Source organism: Oryx dammah, unplaced genomic scaffold (genome assembly GCF_014754425.2).
Source record: "Oryx dammah isolate SB20612 unplaced genomic scaffold, SCBI_Odam_1.1 HiC_scaffold_2, whole genome shotgun sequence".
Lineage (NCBI taxonomy): Eukaryota > Metazoa > Chordata > Mammalia > Artiodactyla > Bovidae > Oryx > Oryx dammah.
In genome coordinates this window covers 65,166,369-65,184,616 of record NW_024070186.1, presented here as the reverse complement: position 1 = coordinate 65,184,616, position 18,248 = coordinate 65,166,369, and the positions used below count along the sequence as shown (strand labels likewise).

At 35.4% G+C, this 18,248-nt stretch overlaps 1 protein-coding gene and 1 long non-coding RNA gene across 3 annotated transcripts in view; both read right to left on the bottom strand.

The window, feature by feature from the left end:
- Nucleotides 1–18,248, bottom strand: part of NAALADL2 (N-acetylated alpha-linked acidic dipeptidase like 2) — a 1,592,461-nt gene that overhangs the window by 432,100 nt on the left and 1,142,113 nt on the right. The window lies entirely within an intron of this gene.
- On the bottom strand, nt 1,995–16,811 carry LOC120869830. Its single transcript, XR_005722639.1, has 3 exons — nt 15,822–16,811; nt 14,048–14,057; nt 1,995–2,005 (listed from the first exon to the last, which is right to left on the bottom strand). It is a non-coding gene; the product is annotated as an uncharacterized LOC120869830 (long non-coding RNA).

Below are 18,248 nucleotides of genomic sequence, written 5' to 3'. Positions count from 1 at the left end.
AAAGATGATTTATGAAGTAGCCTGTAAAGAACAGGTTTAAAGGGCCAACAGGAAAATAAAAGTACATGGAAAAGCAAAAGGGAAATCAACTCCAACTAAATTTCTTTGTTGCCTGGTACGTAGCTTCCTGGGTGAATGCTTTCAAAGAATGATTGCCTGTCTGTCTTTGGCACTTCTCCAAAAATTGTCTTTATGTATCTCTAATAGAATAAAATAAAATAGAATAATAACTAATAAGATACTGAGGTTCAGTTCAGTTCAGTCTCTCAGTTGTGTCCGACTCTTTGTGACCCCATGAATCGCAGCACGCCAGGCCTCCCTGTCCATCACCAACTCCTGGAGTTCACTCAGACTCGTGTCCATCGAGTTGGCAATGCCATCCAGCCATCTCATCCCCTGTCATCCCCTCCTCCTCCTGCCCCCAATCCCTCCCAGCATCAGAGTCTTTTCCAATAAGTCAACTCTTCACATGAGGTGGCCAAAGTACTGGAGTTTCAGCTTTAGCATCATTCCTTCCAAAGAAATCCCAGGGTTGATCTCCTTCAGAATGGACTGGTTGGATCTCCTTGCAGTCCATGGGACTCTTAAGAGTCTTCTCCAACACCACAGATCAAAATATTGAGGTTAAGAATATGTATTACCTATAGTGCAACAACTTGATTTATAAATATTTTGTTGACCTAGCACCATTTCCTAGGGACATTTGTTACTCAGTAATTATTTTGTGTATTTATAATATCCTGATCCCTTGTCTCAGATATGTTTATTTTAAGGAACAATGTCTAAATGAAGTACACACATCTAATTTGTGTGTCCATGTTCAAAAATATTATTGAAATGAGCAGAGAAGTTTTCAAATAAAATGCCACTCTTTACATCTAGTAAAATGCATAAGGAAATTAGAAAAGATTCAGAACATAACTAAAAGTATTACGTGTCAATCTCAAAAGGTTATATTAAATATCTAGCTATGCTTTCCTCATAAAATTCCCTAAGATCAACATCAGAATGTCATTCAAATAGATTATGAGTCTGATTTAAATTTACTGTTTATCTTTTAGGCTGAAAGGGATCATTAATCTCAAATTAAACTAATAGGCTAGTGAACATGCAGACAAGAATAAGTTACTTTTAAGAAAGCAAGGAGTCTATAAGAACAAATATCTTTTTAAATGCAACAAAATGAGCTTTTGAGAAATTTCTGAAAATGTCACATGACAATTTACACAGCACTCTGAAAGATTTCTTTAAAGGGAGCTAAAAGTTGTAATTCTATAATAAATGCCCTTCAAGACGCTGACAGATTAAAGGGCCATTCCATAGACCATGGTCTTCTTTGCCAACTGCACAGATTTCCTGAGTTACTTAAAAAAGATTTTGGCTAAATAAACTCTATGACTTCAGTCCATTATTACATTTTTGAAGTTAACAATTTTTATGATTTTATCTTTTGAGATACATTTGGTGATTGGAAATTTGATACTGAATAGCAGCCTCTTGAAGATTTCAGATTTAAGGAGTCTCCTGTGCAAAGTGAAAATTTCACTGAATATAAAATTATTGCAGTTTTAACAGACTTAGAAGCTAATGATTACTTTAACACTCATGCTGAGATTTTCTAGATGTTGGCCAATATGTGTCCCTTAGATAAGTATATTTTATTTTCTATAACTCTTTCTTATTGAAAAGTGAATAACATTTTTTTTCTCAACAATATTTTCAGTATTTTGTGCTTAGCCTCAACACTATTATATCAGAAATTCTGTATTTCTAAGCATGAGATGGACCTTTTTGAGTTGTTTTTTTTTTTTTTAAGAATTTACACTTAGTACATTTATAATGGTAATCCAAACCCAAAGGTGAGTACTGTTCTGATTTATTTCACTGTAGATTGGTTCTAGGATTTTGTATAAATGGAATTTTACAAATGTGCTCTTGTGTCTGGCTTCTTTGGCAAGTCATAACATTTTAAGATTCATCCAAAGTTTGTATATGTCAATTGACTCTTCCTTTTTTATTACTAAGTATGAGTAAACCACATTTTGCTTATCTGTTCTCCTAATAATAGACATTTGGGTTATTTCCAGTTTGGTCTATTATGAATGAAGTTACCATGAACATGTTTGTTCATGTCTTGCTATTTTCCATTTCTCTTGGATAAACACCTGCATTTGGGATTGCTGGGTATTGTGGCTGATATATGTTCATTTGCCAAACCAATTTTTCAAGAGGTAGTACCATTTTATTTGATCTCCAGTGAAGTATGAAGTATTGCTCCAAAGCCCTGTCGATATGGTATTAATAGCCTTTTTAATTTTAGCCATTATAGCAGGTATATATAAAATTTAAAAAATATGTTATCAATCACATTTGCTCATTAAATGCCAATTATATTTACCTTTGGTGTGCTCTCTATTTCTCCCTACAGATCATTTCCTTTCAGTGTGAAGAAATTATTTTAACATTTATTCATGGAAAAGAGTTAACAGTTGGCTTAGTAGGCCTGGGTGCCTTAAATCCAGAACATTCTCAGAAACTCTGTTCGTAAGGACTGGCCTTTGGACACTACAGAGAGGTGAGCTCTGAGCCCTTGGCATAGCCCATCGGCTAAGAGTATTTTTACGTCACTGACTCTAAGAGTTTATGCTAACAATGTGATTTATGGTCAGCTCCATGCTGAGATTTGATTCCTGATGGGACTCTCATGAATCTTCTATGTCTAGCTGCCAGTACTAGCATGCATGATCTCTCTGTTTTGCAGCCTAAATGTCACTTTTATTTTGTCTTGTTTTGCTTTGCTCTACAGTCTTGTGCCTTGTTTCTTGAACTTCAGGAGACTTCTTTTTGCCCTGCTGCCCTGTTCTAAACTTCAATAGCTATTGCCTTGTACTTATTGATGACTTAGGATACCCAGGATGGATTCCTCTTAGTTTACCTACCTTCCCCGTGTATCTTTAGCCACCACCACTGTACTCAGTAAAATGCTGGATGCCTCAAAGGAATCTCTCAGATATCCTTCCTTGCCCCTGGCCCACTAGTTTTCTAAGTTCAATGCAGATCAGAAGCACTTCAGAGGCAGTTCTCTGAGCAAACCTGACCAAGCTTTCAGCTCCTGCTTCTTGTACTTGATGAAGTCCTTGTGTGTTTCAGAGAGATTTCTCACAGTTAATTTGCCCTGCCTCCAGCCTCTGGTGTCCTACCTGGCGCTCTCAGTGAAGACCCACAGAGAAGAGTTGGTGGTTTATACTGGCTTTGTGGATGAGGCTATTGGGATTCTGACTCATCAGGCCATCCCAAGGGGTTTGCAAAAAGTTCATTTGAAGTTTTTCTGATTTTTCCTTATCCATGATACCTCCTCATCTTGTCATTCTGCCATAAGTCCTACAAAGGCCACATCACATTCTGCATTTCAGTGTATTTAGGCTTGTTTGCATCTTAGATCTCTAAAAGATTGTTTAAAACTATGCATTTGTAACCTCTTTCACTCATTTTCATTTTAGACTGGGAGCAAGGAAATGGCAACCCACTCCAGTACTCTTGCCTGGAACATTCCATGGACAGAGGAGCCTGGTAGGCTACAGTCCATGGGGTCACAAAGAGTCAGACATGACTGAGCAACCTCACTTCACTTTCGCTTTATGGTCCTCTGCAACTCTGTACATTTTAAGTGGAAGCAAAAAGTCCGGTACACATGCTTTACTTAATAAAAAGAGAACATGTAAGAAATGAAGTATCAGTCCATTTATTTATTAATTTAAGATAAAGTATTTAATGTTCTCTACCTGCCAGATACAGGAAATATAGCATTGAACCAAACAGTCCAAATCTTTCAAGGAGTTTACATTCTACCGGAGGGAAAAAGTAATAAACAAAACGGCTAGTTATAGAATATGTTAATGATATGTGCTAGAGATAAAAATATAGAACACTAAAGGAGATATAAAATGTCAGGATTGTGTTTCATACTTCAAATGTTGGGGACCAGGAATTTCTCACTCAGAAGGTGATTTTATGTACAGCTCTGAAGGAAAAGATAATGCTGCAAATCTACGACCCTTTTGTATTAGAGAACTGGGCACTGGACAGCTGCATCTGCTTTATCTTCGGAACTTCTCTTTGACGTGCATAATTGTTTCCCCCAAAACCTTCCAACAATGAAGTCCTCTCCTCACACAATCAGGCACAGACAACATAAATTGAACAGCAATATATATACTACCATGTTTGATTGTCATATTTGTCAATAATTTTTAAAAACACAATGCTATGAAAGACTCTTTACAAGAAGAGGTGCTCTGATATACTGCTGCTGCTGCTGCTGCTAAGTCGCTTCAGTCGTGTCCGACTCTGTGCGACCCCAGAGACGGCAGCCCACCAGGCACCCCCGTCCCTGGGATTCTCCAGGCAAGAACACTGGAGCTAGGATGTTATAAACCAATAACCTTTGACCCAGATAGTTCATATTGTCAGGCGAGTGTACTCTCCTCGGTTTGGTCTTATCTCAACAAAAATTTGAAGCTATGGATATTAGAGCCCTCGGCGTGTCATAGCTCCCCTACAGACTGTGTTATAGCTCTCGGGTCTTGGGCAGACTGTGTTATAGCTCTCAGGTCTCGAACAGACCGTGTTATAGCTCTTAGATCAGTATTACAGCTCCGTGTTACAGCACAATTTTATTTAGAAAACAGCAGGAAAATACATCCTCAAGGCGAGAGGGCATGTCGACCCAAAGACGTGAAGAGAAGAGAGGGAAAGGGGAGCCCCGGCCCTTTGGCTCTTCTTTTTATAATATGTTTTTTCCTCCCCTCCTGGGCCTACCCTATGTAAATTGGGCTAGCAGGAGTGCCCTGGTCTACCTGAGGTCCTCACTCCAGTCCCCGGACTTTCCTTTGTTCCATTTTTGCGGGCTTTTCGCTTCCTTGTCTTTTAGCCACCACCATTTTGGACTCGTTTCCTATTCTAACCACCTAACAATATTATGAAATTGATTCTTAGAAAGTCTAAGATTCGCTGCCCCATTACTAGAGACTGGAAAGCTAATGATCACTTTGCAACTTGCTGAGACCTAGCTGCCACCATGTGCATGCTTGCCTGCAATTAGTAAGGCGAATACAACACAGCACCTGTTTCTGCTGTGACAGGACAGTCACAGAAGTGTGGGCTGGCGCTGCCTGCTTGGTAAACAGAGCACAACTTTTCTTGTGTGGTATGGCTGAAGTGATGTGGTCCTAGTCAGTAACTTTTAGTTCTCTGGATTTTAGTCAATATACTGGGTTCTAGGTGAGCAATTGGGGCAGTCACTTCTTGATCCCCAAGCTTTCTGGTCATACAGAGGCAGCAGCGCCCTTGGAAGGTCTCTATGATCATGCTGTTCTGTGAGTCATGCCTGGAAGACCTGGAGATGGCTCTTGCAGCCCTTGCAAAGACAACTAATTTCCCATCAAAACTTTCTTCTGCTTAAAAAGAACTCCTTCTGTTACTGCAATTGCCTAATGATAAAGCAACTCATTGGAAAAGGGCAAGGGGTTTGTACAACTATGTGTATAATAATAGCATGGCTAAAATTTTAAAAGAATAATAATAATATATAAAAGTTTAAAGGGGAAACTGGTTAACAAATGGTCATACAGAAATGCAATAAAATAATATATATCCATTAACTACATTTATTTATTTTGAAAAAATTCAAATTAAAACAGAGAAGTTTTAAGTATATTACAATGAATTTCCATGTAGTACTTACTTTCATCTATATTCACTTATGTACCAATAGTATTACTATATGTATTTTGAACTTTAAAACTATTTATAATATATGGAAAGAAAAAATACAAAGAATCTCCTTTTTGTAACAATATATCTACATGCATTATATATTTTTCTTTTTTGGTTGTTATATCATTATCTACATGTGTTATACAAAGAAAAATATTCTTAGTGGTTTTCTCTAGATACACAAGTTATAGATGACTGATTGCACTTTTATTTTTGCCCCTGTGAAATTATTTGTCTACAAACAATATTTTTTTTTATTCAGTTGTTAAGTCATGTCTGACTCTTTTGTGACCCTATGAACTGTAGCCTGCTAAGCTCCTCTCTCCATGGGATTTTCTAGGCAAGAATACTAGAGTGGGTTGCCATTTCCTTTTCCAGGGGACTTTTCTGACCCAGGGATCAAACCCCTCATCTCCAGCACTGGCAGTTAGATTCTTTACCACTGTGCTACCAGGGAAGTCTCCCACAAAGAACACAATACAGTAATTAAAGGAGCTACATTAGTTTTCAGGGAGTCCCTTGTAATTAGTACAGAGTTCTTTCATCAGATTCTTTCTTTTAGGATAGAATGAAAATGTCATCACCTTGTGGAACTTTACCAAGCTAGAGCATACACTTTCTTTATACAACACCTTATTATTTTATTAACCTATAATTACCTACTGAACATTATCGAAATGTGCTTAATTTTTTGAATGATACTTTATATACAGCTAGAAAAATGTCGTTTCAAAGATGACTGAACTTCATGTAAAACATAATTTATAAAATAATATCCTTCATTCAATCTCTGAGATTTTCAAGTGAAATAATTCTCTATTACTTTACTTGAAAAAAAAAAGTGCTGTGGAAAGGGGTACCAGTTTTGATGCTGTGATTTTAAATTACTTTTCTTTATTATCCTCTCTAGATTCATGTCTATTTCAATTTTAAATCTAGGCTACTGCCATCTTTAACTCTTTTTGTAGTTACCATTGACTGCCACAGATAAAGGACTTGGCACTGCTTCAGAGTGAGATGGTTATCACAGATGAATATCTGCAGCATTCCACCATGTTTATTTACCTACACCACTTAGAAAATAGTTGTAAACATCAACACTGGCCTTAAAATTATCAGGGTTTCATATTCACCAACTGTTATTATACATGGTTTAGAGATTCAGAGCCAGAATTTCTAAAGGCACAACATAGATAAGTAAAGAATAAATATGAAAGCTAACCACCTAGAAACAAGCAGAGCCTAAGAAACCATCTGCAGGTTTTCTTATACATTAATGTTAAACAAATAAGTAAACACAAAGGATGAAATCACAAGAAGTGAGTTACTATAAAAATTAAGATTGGCTGGAACCACCTCCCATAGAAATGTTTGATCCTCCTTCACAACACCTGCAGCATTTGAGAACTTTAAGATAATTCATCCTACCTGAGAATTCTTCCTGAGGCTAAACGGAAATGATTTCTTTATTCCTTGGAGATATACAGAACATTGCCTCAGGAGGATTGCTGTTTCAGAGTTAAAATAGCTTAATTTCTTCTGCTGTTCAATTTCTTTTATCACCTTGGTCTTAAAATTATAACTTTGCAACCGAAAATATAGTTAACAGTAGTAACTGTGGAGAGATTAGTGTCAAATTGTAAGATGTTTATGGCTATGAATTTGCAGGTGAAATTCCAGATCAAAGGGAAGGAATAATCAGTGCCTTCAAGTCTTATCAGCACTGTATATAGACATGCTTTTTTGAAAAAGTGTATGCAAATTGTAGATCTTGCCATTTGAAGACATTCATTTTCAAAGTGAAGAGATTGAGCCCTTATGTAAATTTCTGTAAAAATTCCAAATTTTAGGTGCATATAAAGTTTGCTTAAAGCAGCACCTGTGGCCATTTTCACAAGATGCCTGTAGGAAAAAGGCTTAAAAATAAAACAACACACACTGGAAGATATTAGTTCAAAGCAAGATTCATTTACACACTACTTGTTTAAGCATTTATTATTATTATACAATATTACATATTGTATATAATTGTATTGTATACAATTGTATATATTGTGTATAATTTATTACATTATTATTATATCAGTTTCCTTGTTTCAAAGAACCATTTTTTCAGTCAAAACATTTGTTACTTTTACCAAGAGCTTATTTAGTTTTTTTATTTTAGATTTTTTTCTTTCAAATTTTTAAATTATATATTTTTAAAATGTACAAATTGAGGATGTGATGTGTATCTATACATTGTAAAATGATTTCCAAGATTGAGATAATTAACACATCTATCATCTTACATAGTTCATATAGATAACTTTGATGTGTGTGATGAGAATACTTAAATACTTTAAAAAATTTTAAGCACACAATACTGTATTACTATAAGAACCATCCTGTATATTAGATCCTCAGAATTTATTTGAAAAACCTGTGGCTTTGACTGACACAAACTCACTTCCCTCTCTCTTAGATCCTGACAACCACCATTTGATTCTTCTGTTTCTATGAATTCTCTCTCTCTCTTTTTTTAAGATTTCTCATGTAAGTGATACCAAATAATATGTCTTTCTCTTTCTGGCTTATTCACTTAGCAAAATGCCCTCCAGATTGATGCTGTTGTTGCAAATGACAGGATTTCTTTCTTCTTTTATGGCTGAACCATATCCCATTTCATATATTGATACAGCACATTTTTTAATAAATTACAATACATACATTTTTTTAATCCATTCACCTGATGATGGACATTGAAGTTGTCTTCATTTCTTGGCTACTGTAAATAATGTTTATGAATGCAGGAGTGCAGATTTCTCTCAGAGACACTGATTTCATTTATTGAACGTCCAGGAATGGCATCACTAGATCACATGATAGTTCAATTTTTAATTTTTGAGGTAGTTAATTAGTATTTTCCATAATGGCTGTATAATTTTACTTCCACCACTAGCAAGCACATAGGAGTTTCCTTTTTTCCCACATTCTAAATATTTGTTGTCCACTATCTTTTTTTTTATAATAGCTGTCCTAACAAGTGTGGGGAGATACTGTGGTTTCAGTTTGCATTTACTTGATATTAGTTGATGTTGCCTATGATTTTTATATCTTATCTAAGAAATTATTGCCAAGATTAATGTCAAGAATATTTTTACCTATGTTTTCTTTCAGGATTTTCATGGTTTCACGTCTTACATTTAAGTCTTTGATCTGTCTTGAGTTAATTTTTATGAGAAGTGTAAGATAGGGGTCCAGCTTCATGTTTTTACATTTGAATATCTAATTTTCCCAACATCATTTATTCTTCATTACATGTTCTTGGCATCCTTATCAAAAGTTAGGTTACCACAAATAAATAGTTTTACATCTGGACTCTATTCTGTTCTACTAGCTTATGGGCCTGTTTCTATGCAAGTACCACACCATTTTGATTATTATAGCTTTATAGTATGGCTTGAAATTAGGCGATGTGATACCTTTTGTGGTTTCATACAAATGTACAGCAGTTTTTGTTTTGTTTTTCCCCTAGGAAAAATGCTACTTGAATTTCGATAGAGATTTCATTAACTCTGTGGATCATTTTAGTATGGGCATTTTAACAGTACTAATTCTTCCAATTCAAGAACATTGAATATCTTTATATTTAGGTTTGTATTCTTCTACCTTTTTTCATCAAGCTCTTATAGTTTTCAGTGTACAGGTCTTTCCCCTATTTGGTTAAATTTATTCCTAAGTACTTTACCATTTTCAATGCTATCCTAAATGGCATTACTTTTTAGATTTCTCTTTCAGATAATTTGTTTTTAATGTACAGAAACAAATTACTTTGTTAAAGAATACACAAAACAATATCCAAACATATCAACAATATTTTGTCAATAGAATACTAAATTGCTTAACATGACACTTGAAAAAGAGAAACAACAAGTGAATATATGTAAACAACCTAGACTCCACTGACGGATGAATGGATAAAGAAGATGTGATGTATATATAATAAAGAAGGACAAACCTGACTTCATATCGGATCAATTCCTTTAGCTCTAAACCTTGTACTCTGTTGCCTGTGTTTAGTCATGTTTGCTCTGCATCTTTGTAAAAGAATGTTGCCTATACCCTGAAATAACACATCATGGCCCATTCTCAATGCTCTGACTTTTAAAAGTATAACTCTTCTCCATTCTTATAGAGATACAAAATATCCAAGATAGAAAATAACAATTATATTATTGAAAGCTTATAAGAACATTGTGATCAAACCCATGGACAGAGCTGCAAGAACAAAAGAGTTTGCATTTGAATATTCCCTTCCCTTTTTATCATAAATAAGCCTAAATTCGAACTTGAGAAAGTTGGTTCTTTGGGACACTAGTCCACCATCTTCTCAGGCCACTGACTTTTCAAATCAAATTTGTATACCTTGCCCCAACAACTTATCTCTCAATTTATTGGCCAGCCATGCAGCAAGCAGTATGAATTTGGACTTGGTAACATACATACACAATGGGATATTACTCAGCTGCAAAAAGTCATGACATTTGTGACAACATGGATGAAACTTGAAGGTATTACACTAAGTGAAATAAGTCAGAGAAAGATAAATACCATATGATTTCATTCATATGTTGAATCTAAAAGAACAAAACCAGTGAAAAAATAAAATAAAAAACTCACAGATACAGAGATCAGATTAGTGGTTACCAGAGGGGAAGGAGGTTGGCAGGTGGGTGAAATGAGTGAGGGGGTCAACTGTATGGGAAAAGATGACAACTGCAGTTGCAGTGGTGATCAGTATGTAGTACATACAAATGTTGAATTATAATGATGCATATCTGAACAACATGTAACTAAAGAGAAAGAGAAATAACAAATCAAAAAAGCCATAACTTACTCAACTTATCAAAGGTAAGCATGTGCCAATAGATTATACAATTACCCCAGTACTTATATTTGAAAGGTGATTTAAAAAAAACAATAAACTCATGTTTGTTTAAACTGCTTTCATTGCTCATAAATATTCTGCATAAAATGTCATGTGTCAGAATGGCAAAACATTATTATTGTAGTTGCTATACAGATTATTAACTGATGGCATAAGTGGTAGGTCTTTGCTGCTGCTGCTGCTAAGTTGCTTCAGTCGTGTCCGACTCGACTCTGTGCGACCCCATAGACGGTAGCCCACCAGGCTCCCTGTCCCTGGGATTCTCCAGGCAAGAACACTGGAGTGGGTTGCCATTTCCTTCTCCAATGCATGAAAGCGAAAAGTGAAAGTGAAGTTGCTCAGTCATATCCTACTCTTTGCAACCCCATGGACTGCAGCCTACGAGGCTTCTCCATCCATGCGATTTTCCAGGCAAGAGTAATGGAGTGGGGTGCCACTGCCTTCTCCAGGTAGGTCTTTAAAACAGATTAAATATCAGATGGGAAAAAATAATTCAGCAGAGTAAAGTTTATTTTTTTTAATGCTAACATATATAGCTCTGCATTAAAGATGCCATGTAAGTGAAACAATTTTATGTAACTTGTCAACAATGATGATTTACTAATACCTCTCCTCAGTAATCTGCCTGCAATGCAGGAAACCTGGATTTGATCCCTGGGTTGGGAAGATGCCCTGGAGGAGGACATGACAACCTACTCCAATATTCTTGCCTGGAGAATCCCCATGGACAGAGGAGCCTGGCAGGCTGCAACCCATGGGGTTGCTAAGAGTCAGATACGACTAAATGACTAAGCATAGCTCCTCAGTAAAATGGCCTTTCCTTTCAGTCCTGTAGAGAAGTCTAGTGTCCAAAAAGTCACAGACAAAAGTCAGCTCTAGCCATTTAAAAAATGTGATGTTCATTTTGATTGTATAAATATGTTCAACTTAAATTTCTTAATACCTCAATTTGTTTGCCCTGGTCTTTGGCTATATAGTTCATGTATTTAAATCAACTGCCTTCTGAAATTCAGGGTTTTAGCCAGAATCTCAGTAAGACTTCCCTTGATATCCAGATTTAAATAAAGGGAGCACAATAAATAAAGGGATTTACAAATTGTCAGCATATCCTGAACAGAAAACCTTGTAAAACAGTAATAAACTGGAGGAATTTCTTGGTGTTAACACAAAGTAAAGCTTGTAAACCTAGGAGATAGATAAACCTGCCAATAGAATCACAATTTTAAATGTGAGATTTTATTGAAGTGGTAAATTAGTGGAAGAAAGGGTTTTAAATCAGTTTATTGGTCTTTATGGTCACTTAAGTTGACTACTTGTAGCTGAAACTGCAGAAAGGAAGATAAATTAAGTAGAATCCTAGAGGTGAAACTTGTAGTGAACAGACAGTGCAAAGAATCTCTCCTTAAAAAATAAAAGATAAAAACATAAAAAAAAAAGGTAAAAACAAAAACTACACCATGTGTCAGACAAGTTGGTACAAGAATATTTCAGAGTCAATTCTACTCAAATATAAGAAATAATAGAAAGTAAACTTTGCTTCAGTACTGTCCATCACAATTATCAACCACAAAGAGAAAAAAAACAGCTATTTCAATTCTACCATCCTATCTTCTGTACTCAACCACTGTGCATTTTCATCAGTAATACAGACTAAATTATGTCCTATCCAAACTGAGGTTGAAATCTAATCTCCAGTGTGACTGTAACTGGAGACAAGGCCTTCAAGAAGGTAATTGAAAGTGAAAATGTTAGTCGCTCAGTCATGTCCAGCTCTTTGCGACCTCACAGACAGTAGCCTGCCAGGCTCCTCTGTCTGGGGATTTTTCCAGGCAAGAATACTGGAGTGGGTAGCCATGCCCTTCTCGAGGGAATCTTCCCAACCCAGGGATCAAACCCAGGTTTCCCACATCTGAGCACAATAAGTTAATTAAGGTTAAATGAGATCATAAGGTGGATGCCCTAATTCAATAGGCCAACCGTTTTTATAAAAGGAGAGAGATATACCAGGAATGGGTACATTCTGATGAAAAGGCCATTTGAGGGCACAGTGAGTAGGTGACTGGCTACAAATCAAGCAAATAGGCTTGAGGAGAATCTATGCTGCCTGCAGCTTATCTTGGACTTCCAACTTTCAGAACTGTGAGAAAATAAATTTATGTTTTTTTAAGGTACCCAATCTATGGTATTTTGTTATGACTGCCCTACTAGGGTTTTATTTTATTTTTAATTCTAGCATGTATATGCTCATAATCAAGATAAAAACTATTCATCAATAACTCTGTTACTGAAAATCAGGCTCTTCTCAAGAATTGAACCAAGAAGCTTCTGCGGCTAACATATCTCTTGTGCATTGTTTTTATATTCTATAGAATAGCGGCATGGTCAGGCAGAAGGCAAACCAGCCCTGCAGAAGTCACTAACAACCACACAAGTACCACGGCAGACATAACTGTGGCAGTCCAGTGCCCCTCAACATAAGGCAAAAAGAGCAGAAGCATAACATCATTACACTTGATTTGATGGTGGAAATAGGAAAGAACATCAGTTTGTGCGATCTGAAAAGAAGCACTGGTAGTTCAATAAAAGAGTTTGTTTCCATGATCAAAATACAGAAGTCTGAAAAGACAGATACTGACTACATTCAAACTTTGTGCCATTGTTATTTAACACATAATTTTGAATTAAATCAATGATTTCTTTCCTGTGTACTCCAGTATACACATATGACAATCACCCCTATATTTCAGTTAGTCATACATGTCTTACACAGTAAAATCATAAACTCCTGGGTAAGAGAAGCACTTCATCTACTTATGATGTGCCCTACACAACTGAAGCAATTGTATGCACTTGGGTTCTCTATAAATATTTATCACATTATAGAACTCTGAAGCAGACTGGGGGTATCCACAATGAAATCATACTGTAGTTTGATTCTGGGCTCAATTCTCTAATGAATTTAGTTGGAATTAAATATATGTCCTATATTTTCTGTTGTGCAGTTTTTGGTATATAAAAAATAAGACATATTAAAAAACACATCCTATAAACACATAAATCTTTGCTACTTTCTCAGGCTTTTTAAAAAATCACTATCTATTCTGCGGACAGCTACAATATTGATGCAATTGTTTAGTTTTGATTAGGTTTGCAAGCTTCTGGCAGATACTTCAAAAGCAACATTTAAGCAGAACATATCTAGATTGACTACTTTCATATGTATGGATGCTTCAGGCTTCCTCAAAATAACTTCTTAGAAGTTTCAACACTATTTACTTGAGAGTCACAGAACACTAATATATGGATGATCCAATTCTGCTTTTCTAAAGGCAAAATCAATACTTTCTGTGATCTATGAAAGATTATTTCAAAAAACAAAGGTGGAATGGTAATATGTATGGAGAGTGAGCATATGCTTGTGTTACATCCTAATATTTAAAACTATTATTTGGTAAGAAATCTTATCTTCAATTTCATTACCTATTTTGCATGAAGGCAGCTGCTTATCATTAATAAAAAGTTAATGACCTTACATCCTTTACTAAAGTCACTGATTAGCTCTAATAAATTTGTGATAGTGTCCTCAGGGTTTTCTACGTATAGTATCATGTCATCTGCATACAGTGAGAATTTTACTTGTTCTTTTCCAATCTGGATTCCTTTTAATTCTTTTTCTTCTCTGATTGCCATAGCTAGGACTTCCAAACCTATGTTGAATAATAGTGGTGAGAGTCAACACCCTTGTCTTGTTTCTGATCTTAGAGGGAATGCTTTTAGTTTTTCACTGTTGAGAATAATGTTTGCTTGCTGTGGGTTTGTTGTATAGGGTCTTTATTATGTTGAGGTAGGTTTCTTCTTTGCCCATTTTTTGAAAAGTTTTTATCATAAATGGGTGCTGAATTTTAGGGGGCTTTTCTTAACATTTGAAATATATCAGTGTTTTCATGTAGTTTTCAAGAATTCTAAAGAGAACTCTAATGTAGAGCAGTACTCTGTAGGGAAGGTGCCTTTTTTCCTTTCACTTCTTTCAAGATGTTTTCTTTGTTTTGATTTTCTTCAGTTTGAATGTTATTCTTGCTTTGGAAATCCCATAGACAGAGGAGCCTGGTGGGCTACAGTCCATAGGGTCTCAAAGAGTTGGACATGACTTAGTGACTAAACAACAACAGTACACTTTAGTATCGATTTTGGGGAGATTTAGCTTGGTTTGACAGAGAAGGCAATGGGACCCCACTCCAGTACTCTTGCCTGGAAAATCCCATGGATGGAGAAGCCTGGTAAGCTGCAGTCCATGGGGTCGCGAAGAGTCGGACAGGACTGAGTGAATTCACTTTTACTTTTCACTTTCATGCATTGGAGAAGGAAATAGCAACCCACTCCAGTGTTCTTGCCTGGAGAATCCCAGGGACGGGGGAGCCTGGTGGGCTGCCATCTATGGGGTCGCACAGAGTCGGACACGACTGAAGTGACTTAGCAGCAGCAGCTTGGTTTGAACTCTGTTTCCTGAATCTGTGATTTGGTATTTATCATTACTTTAGGGGAAATCTCAGTTATTATTGCTTCAAATACTTCTTTTCTTCTCCTTCTGGTATTCCCATTACTCTTATTTCTGTTTTGGACATTTATTGACATTTCTTCTAACTCACTGATTCTTTCTCCATGTTTAGGTACTAACAAGTTTATCAAAAACATTTTTTTATTGGTTAGACAATGTTTTTGATTTCTAGCATTTACTTTTAATCCTTAGAGTTTCCATCTGTCTCCTTACATTATCTATCTGATTTGGATGTTGTCAGCTCTTTCTTGGAGAAGGCAATGGCAACCCACTCCAGTACACTTGCCTGGAAAATCCCATGGATGGATAAGCCTGGTAAACTGCAGTCCATGGGGTCGCGAAGAGTCAGACAGGACTGAGTGACTTCACTTTCACTTTTCACTTTCATGCATTGGAGAAGGAAATGGCAACCCACTCCAGTGTTCTTGCCTGGAGAATCCCAGGGACAGGGGAGCCTGGTGGGCTGCCATCTATGGGGTCGCATAGAGTCGTACACGACTGAAGTGACTTAGCAGCAGTAGCAGCAGCGTCCTTTACGAAATATTTAAGGGGTCAGTTGACTTTTTTTTTTCCCAAGAAAGAGCTTTTTTGTAAGAAAATGTATCTTACAAAGGATCTTTTATTCCCTATTTATTCAGGGGACCTGGGTATGGGGACTTCACTCATCTCCACAGAACATTATATAATTGCCAGAGAACAAAAAACATATATGTAATAAAGACTCAAATGTTTGTGAACAACATAATGGGTTATAAAGTTCTCAAATGCTCCTTAAACATCAATACTAGATTTAAACTAAGTTCACCAGTTTTACACAATAAGATACAGGAACAATAAATGCTATATAAAAGATTTACAAAGAGACACTGATAAAAAATTAATCATGTGATTAATAAGAGAGTGAAGAGTCACACCACAGACTGGGAGAATAATTCACAATATATAACCAACAAAAGACTTGTATCGAGAATATAGAAAGAGCTGACAAATTGTTAAGAAAAAGAGTATGTGAAAAGGTGTTCAATATTAGTAATCATCAGAGAAATTAAAATTAAAACCTCTAAATATACTACCATACATACATGAGAGTGATAGAACTAAATGCTGGGGATGACATGGAGAAACTGTGCCATTCAAACATTCATGCTGGTGGAGGTGTCATTGGTATAAGTCTTTTAGAAAACCTCTTAGGCAGTGTCAACTAAAGTTAAACACAAGGCAACCTGGTGACTCAGCAACTCCACTTCTATATAAATATTCAAGAAAAAGGAGTACACACATTCTACCAACCCATGAGAATAATAATAACTAACTCATTATAGCTGAAAACTGGAAACAATCATATAAATCCAAATGACCACCAACCACAGAGTCAAAGCTAGGAGATTTACATCTGAATCCTTTAAGGTACCATGCAGATGAGATTTTTTTTTTAATTAAAAGTTAATTTGTGATTATTTTACTAAATTTTTATCAAAAATTCTTTGTTTCATATGACTGACATACTTTTGTGATGTCTATAATGCACACTTTTGCATTACTATTATAGGAAAATATTTTAAAATTATTTCCCTATATTTTTCAGAATAAAATGTCAATATTAAGTAAAATATTAATATGAAATGAATATTTTCACAAAAGACAGGTAATTTATCATTTTAATATATATATATTCATTTTAAATGGGAAATTTAAAGAAATATTAATATCTATTTTGTAGTTTTTTGTTTTTAAATCCTCACACTTATAAGCTAATTTTAAGTGAACTATTGATTTTTATTTTATAAAAATATCTATTACACAAAAGAACAGAAAAGCATAATTTAAATAGTTACAAAAGTTCCAGAAAAAGTTGACCATATAAAAGCCTTGGCTATTACTCCTTATTACCACTTAATGTGTAAGTCATTGGCAGATTATTGCTACTTTCAAAAGACAAAATAATTTGTTAGTTATCAGTATTATAGCTTATAAAAATTAAGTACTTTGAGATTATTTTTTCAAGTTATAATGAAAATTTCCAAATAAACCCAAAAGAAGAGAGAGCAGAATAGTACAATGAACTCTCGTGTTCCAATTACCCAACTTTGGTAGCTACCAACTTTTTCACTGTTCTTTGGGCAATTTTTTAAAAATCAAGTTTTCAATAATCCCAGGAAAAGCCTTTAAACACTGCAGTGAAATAAGATTAATTAAAGATTTCTGAATCTTTGAAAGATTCCATCACTTAGGATGGAATCATTCCTTTTACTTAGGATGATTTAGTTCAACTTTATTGGGCTAACCCCAGGGGAGTAGTTTATTTTCTTAAACCAAAGTTAGAATATCAAACCAGAGTCCAAAGGTACTGCACTCATCCTAGTCATGATTCACTGTTTCCTTAGTGGTCTAGCAAGATGTTGTAGAACTACTGGCACATGTAACAACATGGGTAGATCTTAAAAATCATTATGCCATGGAAAAGATACAACACACACATGGCTGAATACTGTATGATTCCATTTTTTATGGTATTTTGAAAGACAAAATTACAAGGGCAGAAATCAGATCAGTGTTTACCAGGAACTGGAGATGAAGGGAGGAGACTGAATGCAAAGTGACTTGATGGGACTTTTGTGAGTGATAGGGATACTGTATAGCTTGACTGGGGCGGTGCTTAAATAAATATATATATTTGTCAAGGAGCGTCAAGCTGTACACACAAGAAGGGAGATATTATAAGGGTAAATTATACCTCATTTTACCTAGTAAGTCTTAAATAAAAACAAACAAACAAAAATCCTTACTAAATCATCTGAGGGATCACGTATAGAGAAGCCTACCATCTTTCTTGATTGGAATAACACATTATTAATGAGGTTTAAGCTGTTTAAGGTGTTTGATTTAGGAAAACCTTTTCATATTTTTGGTATTCATCAAGGTTCTAATTCAATAAAATAGTCTATATTGTGTCTAGTTTTTAAATAAATACAGTACTGTACATTAATT